Source organism: Cornus florida, unplaced genomic scaffold (genome assembly GCF_030987335.1).
Source record: "Cornus florida cultivar Cherokee Brave unplaced genomic scaffold, ASM3098733v1 CherokeeBrave_3.0.0_Hap2_Chr04, whole genome shotgun sequence".
In the NCBI taxonomy this organism is placed as follows: Eukaryota; Viridiplantae; Streptophyta; class Magnoliopsida; order Cornales; family Cornaceae; genus Cornus; species Cornus florida.
Genome location: NW_026775574.1, coordinates 28,313,523 through 28,322,032, shown reverse-complemented (window position 1 = coordinate 28,322,032; position 8,510 = coordinate 28,313,523). Strand labels below are relative to the sequence as shown.

Below are 8,510 nucleotides of genomic sequence, written 5' to 3'. Positions count from 1 at the left end.
TAAGATTTGCTCAATGACATGGAATGTTTCCATAACATCTCTGTCTGATTATCTATCCCCTTCTCCTAGATTTGTTCTATGGGATTAACCCATAAGCATTGATAACACCTACTTGACCACAAAACACATCGAATACAAATTATTAGAATTATTTATATTATTGCATGAAACAAGAACACATTCTCGGTGTTCCCACTTTTCTGGAGCAGTGTTGTGCTTTTCCCCTTCGCTCTTTTTCTTTTTTGAAAGAAGAAACAGCTTTTCAAGATGAAGCAGTGTAACTTATTTCATGTACTTTTTATATGAGGATATGAATATGATGGGAATTCAATAATATCGTTCAAGTCTACAAACATTTCTTTTGTCTGTCTTTTATTTTCTAATTTTAGTTCTTTTTTCTTTAGTTACTTGATGCTTTTGTACAGAAGAGTTGAGAATACTGTGAACAGGTACATATATCATCATTTGTTCGCTGTATAGGACAAATATCACGGATCCTCTGCTGCCGTGTTTATATAGCAGGGGGGACGGCTAAGATCATCCACAGGTGTGGATGATCTTATCTTAGCTGTCCACAGCAGGGTGCTATTACAACAATGGATCCAGCTTCATAGGACAAAACTGCACCTGACATAAGAATTAAGCCTCTTCTCTCTGGAGGTAAAACCTCTGTGAAAATATGTGAGAACATTAGTTTGGTTGCTCAGGTAGATGTGCATCATTTTTGAATTTTGAGTAATGTGTTTACGTCATATGAAAACCAGATTAATTGAAAATTTGGAGCTGCCCAGTAAAAATTACATTTCAAATTAATTGAAAGATTCAGAGCTCACTCGTGAACGTGAGATGAGACCAAGTTCTCGTTTTAATCTGCATAATATAACCCATTTAAGACTAAACATGATAGTTACGCTAAATATGAGCTAACCTAAACTCCACATTCCTCTAGCTCCGGGTACAGAATACAGATCAAGAACATAAACCAATCAAACATTAAGACAATTTCAAGTTTCATTGAACAACTAGTACTTATAGATCATGTCATCATGATCCAACCATGTCTCACACTTTTATTCACTTCCCAAACACATCTTCACACACACACATCTTCACACAATCTACAGATGTCTCACACTTTTATTCACTTCCCAGACACATCTTCACACACACACACACACATATCTTCATACAATCTACAAAGACCCCTTATATAGAGCATCACAAACTGTTAAAGTAAGCTCCATGATTCATGTGCAAATGCTAGATATGGCTTCCTCATGCTTTACGGCACACACCGCCTTCACAGGTCCATCCCCCCTCCGCTTTTGCAGTACCCCCTTCACCATTCTCCTCCTGAATCTTCTGATCATCCTTTAGAGCACACTTGGGATGGAGATCAAAGTCACATTCCTTACAATAAAAGGACCAACCATGTCCCGACTCCCTACAGCCGTTACAGATATAACCATTCCTACGAGTGCGCGTGAGCTCATGCTTCACATGGCGCTCGTCTTTCACCTTATCAGGCCACCCCTTTGCGATTTCATCAATCCTTTCCTCCAATATCTTGATACGATCGTCGGTGAAGGGATAGGCGTTTGCGCCATGAGATTCTAAGAGCTGCCTGGCTTGTGTAGTGACTGTCAGTCCACTAGATCCAATGGCTATGGCAGCAGGAATGCCTCTGATTTTGAACCTGCGGTGGAGGAACGCCTTCCTCTTATCACCAAAAGGGAGAGCCAACCATGGCATGCCTGAAAAGAAGTCATCGAAAGCGGATTGATCGCGATCACTTGAGATGAAAATAACTTCAAATGCATCATCTTTTGCCTTTATCTCGTGGTAGGCTGCGATAAGTGTAGGCAGAAAAGTGCGGCACGGAGGACACCAATGTGCTGAGAAATAGAGGAGGATGTTCTTTCCAACAAGTTCAGATACAGGGACCTAACCAAGAACAAACCACAGACAACAAAGATCCATCACTCGCACCAATTGTGTAATTGGCAATATACACATTTATTAAGATTTGGAACTTGTTTGATTTCAAAATTTTGAAAATGAGAGAGAAGAGTTTCTAGAGAACTAATATTTTATTTTTAACCATGCTATCGGAAAACAATTTTCAGAAAACCCTTGATTTCTGAAAAGAGAAGTTAAAAAATATACCTCAGAACCACCTTTTCTGATCACAAAATCATGATCCTCAGAGACCAAAATTGACTCTAGAGTTTGTGATTCAAGTTTTGCCTTCTCTATCTCAGCGAGCTCAACAAGCCTCTCCGGTGTAAAAGGGTAGGCTTCAACACCATGTTCTTCAATAAGTTCAGCCACATTGGAGTTCAGCGTCTTCCCATCTGGACCGATTACAACAAGTGTAGGAAGCGCGCTAAGCTCAAAGTATCGGACAAGCTTTTTGCAGCTCTTGTCCTTGAGAGGCAAGGCTAAGCATGGCATCTTTCCAAATTCTTGTTTGAACTCTTCATCTTCATCATCTAGAGATATTAACACAACTTCAAAGTTCTCTCCTTTCTCCTTGAGTTTCTTGTAAACCTCCGCAAGTTTCGTGGTAAATTCAAGGCATTCTCCGTGAGAACTTATGAAGAAATACAGGCCAACCATCTTTCCTTCAAGCTCTGGTACAGGAATCTGATGATAAACATAGTGAAGATCATTGACAATGCCATTGGACTCATTGGACATACTACAAAAACTAGGCCTAGGGCAGATTTAGCAATAAATGAACAAAAACATTACCTTATTACCATCATTTGAAATCACAAAATCACGATCCTCAGTGACCAAAATTGACTCTAGAGTTTGTGATTCAAGTTTTGCCTTCTCTATCTCAGCGAGCTCAACAAGCCTCTCCGGTGTAAAAGGGTAGGCTTCAACACCATGTTCTTCAATAAGTTCAGCCACATTGGAGTTCAGCGTCTTCCCATCTGGACCGATTACAACAAGTGTAGGAAGCGCGCTAAGCTCAAAGTATCGGACAAGCTTTTTGCAGCTCTTGTCCTTTAGAGGCAAGGCTAAGCATGGCATCTTTCCAAATTCTTGTTTGAACTCTTCATCTTCATCATCTAGAGATATTAACACAACTTCAAAGTTCTCTCCTTTCTCCTTGAGTTTCTTGTAAACCTCCGCAAGTTTCGTGGTAAATTCAAGGCATTCTCCGTGAGAACTTATGAAGAAATACAGGCCAACCATCTTTCCTTCAAGCTCTGGTACAGGAATCTGATGATAAACATAGTGAAGATCATTGACAATGCCATTGGACTCATTGGACATACTACAAAAACTAGGCCTAGGGCAGACTTAGCAATAAATGAACAAAAACATTACCTTATTACCATCATTTGAAATCACAAAATCGCGGGAGCTAGAAACCAAGATAGACTTCAAGGATTGTTCCCTCTTCGCGGCCTCTTCTTCCTCTTTCAAGATGTTGATTCTTTCGGGCGTAAATGGCTAAGCCTCAGCACCATAGTCTCTAATAACTCTAACCCCTTGATCAGATGAAACCTTACCAGTACCGTCAAGGATAACAAGATGAGGGATCCCAATGACTTTAAACAACTCTTTGATGCGTTTACGCATCTCAGTATCAGAAAATGGAATGGCAAGCCATGGCATTTTGGCAAAGTAGCCATTAAATGATTCATCATCTTCATCGGACGAAATGAAGACGACTTCAAAATCACCTTTAGTTGAGAGTTCTTCATAGACTTCCACCAAAGTTGGGGTAAAATGGCAACATGGACCACACCATGAACCAGAGAAATATAATCCTACTATCTTTCCAACCAAATTACCTATTTTAGCCTGTAAATATCACATCCATTTAATAGATCATATAATTTTTCTTTTTGACAGATAGTATAATTGATATAGCACTAATTACACTACACTACAGCTTAAATTTGGAAATAATATTCGCACTTCACTTTTCCATTAATTCCAATCACAAGGAGATAAAAGTGCGGGAGGCTTACCATTTTAGTGATTAGCTCCTTTAATTTACATGTATCCACTTTTTTTTCAGATTTGGCACGAAGTAGGTGGATATGTTATAGAGATCAAAACACAATTTGCACACGAGTGTCACCAATGCTTGGATATGGGGAGAGTGAAAATATTACGAGTTATATTTAGTTTATTATTATTGAGATTTTCCTTTCAACCACTTGACCAATGTTATTAAAGGCTCAAGGCGAACCAAGGCACTAGAGGTTCTTTGAAGCCTAGGCATAAGGCGCATGGCGAGACGCGCGCTTGAGTGAAGTGAGACGCATAATTAAAATTTTAAACTACCATAATAACATTCATATCTCACAAGTCATATCAATATTCTAAAAATTAATATCAAATATAAAAAAGTAAATCCATCAACTATATAAGCATTCAAGAACCATAAAACATAGCACAAATTTGTTTCCTTGAAAGGCAAAACAGAGTACAAAAAGAAATAAATTTATTAAAAAAAATTTGTTAACAAGAAAAGAAAAAAAAAAAAAAAAAAAATAGAGCCAAAAAAATAAATAAAAATAAGAGGCAGAGACAAAAGAAGTAGATGAAGACAGAAGTAGATGAGAAAAAGGAGAAAAAAATAGAGCCCCCAAAAAAAAAAAGAAAGAGAAAAGAACTAGACGGAGAGAAAGAAGTAAGCAAAGATGAGAAGAGAGGAGTAGAGGAGAAGAGAGGAGAGAGGAGTAGAGGAGAAGAACTGATATGGCTTCGTCATTCGTCTCTGCCACTAGGGCTTTGTCATTGCTCTCACAGTCTCACTCTTTCTATGTTCGGTCTTGGACTTTCTTTTTTGTTTATTATTTTGAACAAAAAATCCTTCTCTAATATGCTTAGGCTTTCTTATTTGTTTATTAAGTTGCCAAAAGTACCCTTCTTGGCTCAAGAGATAGAACAATCATTCAAAAAAAAAAAACAAAAAACAGCGAGGCGCGCCTAGGCGCACCAAGCCAAATAGGACGAGGCACAACCGAGACGCGCGCCTAGTAAATATCAGTGAGCCTGGGATAACAACAGGCGCTAGACCTGCGCCTCGAGCCTAGGCGCACCTTTAACAACACTGCACTTGACCATTAATACAACTGATATAACCTCTTTTTCCTCAAAGGAGAGTTGAGGGCTTGAGCCCATAGTGGACATTTGGGGGAGTGTGTGTGAGTATTTATCTAACCACTATATATATATATATATATATATATATATATATTTTTTTTTTTGTAATATGATTTTCCTTATGTATAAGATTTGTTAACTTTTGAATTAGTGTTTGATTAGGATTTCATTTTAGTTGCCTATGTATATGAAATGTGTGTGTGTATATATATATAGGGTTCCATAAATTCAAGTGGTAATTTTTTATAAATATTGAGATACAAATTTTCTTTACCCTAATTTCTTCTCCTCTTCTATATTGTCTTTTATCAATTTGATATCAAAGCACTTTTTTAGCTACTAATAAGTACAATATATGTAAAACAAACAAAAGCAAGAAAAGATCATAAAAAGTAGAATCAGTTTATTTCACATAAAAAATTGAGAAATTTATATTAGTTTATTTCACAAGACAAGTTAAAATTGAGAAATTTATATTAGTTCTCTTCTCTTCTCTTCTCTCCTCTGTTTGGGAAACTGAGAAAAGAAAAGCATCTAAAGATGATAAAATGCATCAGTTTATTATTACCCATGAAAGATCATCGATTGGAGATTATAACAAGAAAAAAAAAAAAAAAAAAAAAAAAACAAGAAATTAAACATGGTAAGTAAGACAATTAACGTTGTACCTGGTCACCATTGTTGCGGATAAGAAAGTCCCTTTCTTCTGAGGAGAGAAGAGAGAGGAGATCGTGAGAGACGGTGTCGTTTTTGGCGTTAGCCATTTGTTTCTTGAACTTCTCTAGCTTATACTGAGTGTTGCTTGGGGTTGATGATTATTCCTATATATATATATATATATCTATATATTGATGCTTTCTTGGTTGGTTCCTTCATCAAATTGTTGTTTATTTTACCTTTTTTTTTTTAAGTGTTTAATACAAAAATACTTGGTGATGAAGGCAAGGCAAAGACTTGAAATTGGGCCGGTGTTGGAGTCAACCTGCTGGCCCCAGCTCCCCCTCCTTTTCTGCAAATGCTTTCAAAGCTATACGATTTCCATTAATGTCTGGTCATTATCACCTGCACGTTTTTTTTTTTTGGGTACTATAATAACACTGTTAACACATGGACAATGGACAATAATAATAATAATAATAATTAAATTGACGAGTCAAAATAATTGGACACACCAAATGTAATAAATAATTTCAATTTAATTATTTTCTGTTTTATTTTTGAAAATTTACATTTATATATAGAAAGAAGAGAATATAATTTTTTTTTTTTTTTTTTAACCTCAAAATTTTTTGAACGAGAGAGTAAAGCTATTTTTAATTTTTGGCTTTGAGTGACCAACGAGGATTGAAAGAGAGATGAGAGAGAAAGATGACGTGAGAGAGTAATTTGGTCATCTTTGGTGAGGATGAAAATATATCTTAGGGCATATTAGATATTTTATGTCATTTAAGGCTGCATTTGGTTACTTATTTATAAAATGGGGTGTCATTATTCAAGTTTGTAAATCTAGGGCAGTGCATCACACTTTCTCTAAGTTGTATCTATTTGTCTTTTAAGCAAACCTAGAGTGTCACTATAATTTACCTTATTTTTTTAAAAAAAAATTTTAACTCCAAATTTTTTCCATATATACATATACATATTATGCCAAAACTATACATATTTCTGTATAGGATTAATAAATACTTTTTATTTTTACATAATCTTATCTTAGTATATATATATATATATATATATTAGAAAGAAATATAGAAGACTTCTCTAGTTCTATGTAAAGAATTATAGAAGACTAATAGATAAAGAATAAATTACATCATCTAATAAAGAATGGGTCCTACATAAGATTAATGTTTTTTTATTACCCATTGTCATTGTTTGTTGTCCTCTTTAGAGCTTTTCATTCGGTACCTTTCTTTGCTCTCAAGTCTTTGGATGTTCCCATTGCATGACAAAGCCTTACCTACTCTTGCTTAGCTAATCACGATTCACGAGTTGAAATCATAAAGCATGGTCTGCTTTGGCCGACCATCCTGTATGTTTCCATCTGAACCTCACAAACTAATTAATATTTCAATTAGTTAGTTGAAACTTAAATTATTTCAATTTCACAGTATCAATTCTAAAACTGTGCCAAACACAGTTGTGCAGTAACGACTTTATTTAACATTCTTTGAGCGGCCACGCGGATGTTTACACTTTACAATTGGGTAGTTTTGGGCGACTTATAAATGGGCAAGTTATAAATGGGTCATAAACCTATTAACAACCCATTTAAGGGTGGATCCAAAAATGTATAATGGGGTGGACTAATCTATTTTGGGATAGGCTAGTACTATTATTATTTTTTTTTTTTGTGAGCTCAAGCCCACCAGAGCCCACCTCTGGATCCGCCAGTGAACCCATCTATGACAGGTCATAAATGGATTTGGATATAAAATGGGCTACTTAACCCATATTCAACCCGATGACCCAAACCTTTTTTTAGACACAAATGATTCAGTCATTGAGGGAGTATGTGAGCTCATACTTGGCCCAATGATCAAAATTCGTGTCGACAGGGATCCAACACAAAATATAACCCGATTTTAAAACATAAAAACTTTCACTTTTGTAACAACTAGGGCTGCAACTCGGGGGGGCCCAACCCGAATTTACCCGAGCCCAGCCCGGCCCGAATTCAATTCGGGCCGGGCTCGGGTAGATATGTTATGAAGCCCGAAGTCCAACCCGAACCCGCCCGAAACGAAAATGAAGCCCGCCCAACCTGTCACATTCAGAGTACTTCTAGTAAACACAAAAATATAAGGACGTAAGAGATTTGAACGCTGGACCTATTAGAGGAAAGAACTAGGCATTACCATTTCTGCTCCAACAGTCCTTGTGAAATATTTTGCTTAGTAAAAATATAAATACTAGTAATATATACCTAATATAAAATTATAAGGAAGACCATATTTGCATCCGTTTTTCTACACTTACACTACAATCTTAAATGAAATGTCAATTATAACCTTAACTTTACAACTAAATGATTATTACTTTTTAAATGACACAATAACCCTTTCAAATTTCCTCTCCTTATATCTAATATTTATATCTTTTGTCAAGATTCAAAAAACATATATATATGAAAAAAGATGATTCAAAAAAAAAAAATTATTTGTATTGAATAAATTATCTTTTTTGATAAGATCCAAAAAATAAAAAGGTTATTTCTATTGAATATATATATTTTTTTTACGGGCCATAAAAAAAATTATAAATTATTTTATAATTTTTCAATACTTTGCATTTTTTTTTTTTTATTTCTCTTTTTGTTTTTTTGTTTATGAGTGTCAAATAGTCAGATAGATCATTAACTTTAATCACTAATG

General features: G+C 35.5%; 1 pseudogene; it reads right to left on the bottom strand.

Annotated features, from left to right (window-relative positions):
* Nucleotides 1-960: 960 nt before the first annotated feature.
* LOC132303061 (probable nucleoredoxin 1) lies at nt 961-6,050 on the bottom strand (annotated as a pseudogene).
* Nucleotides 6,051-8,510: the final 2,460 nt, after the last annotated feature.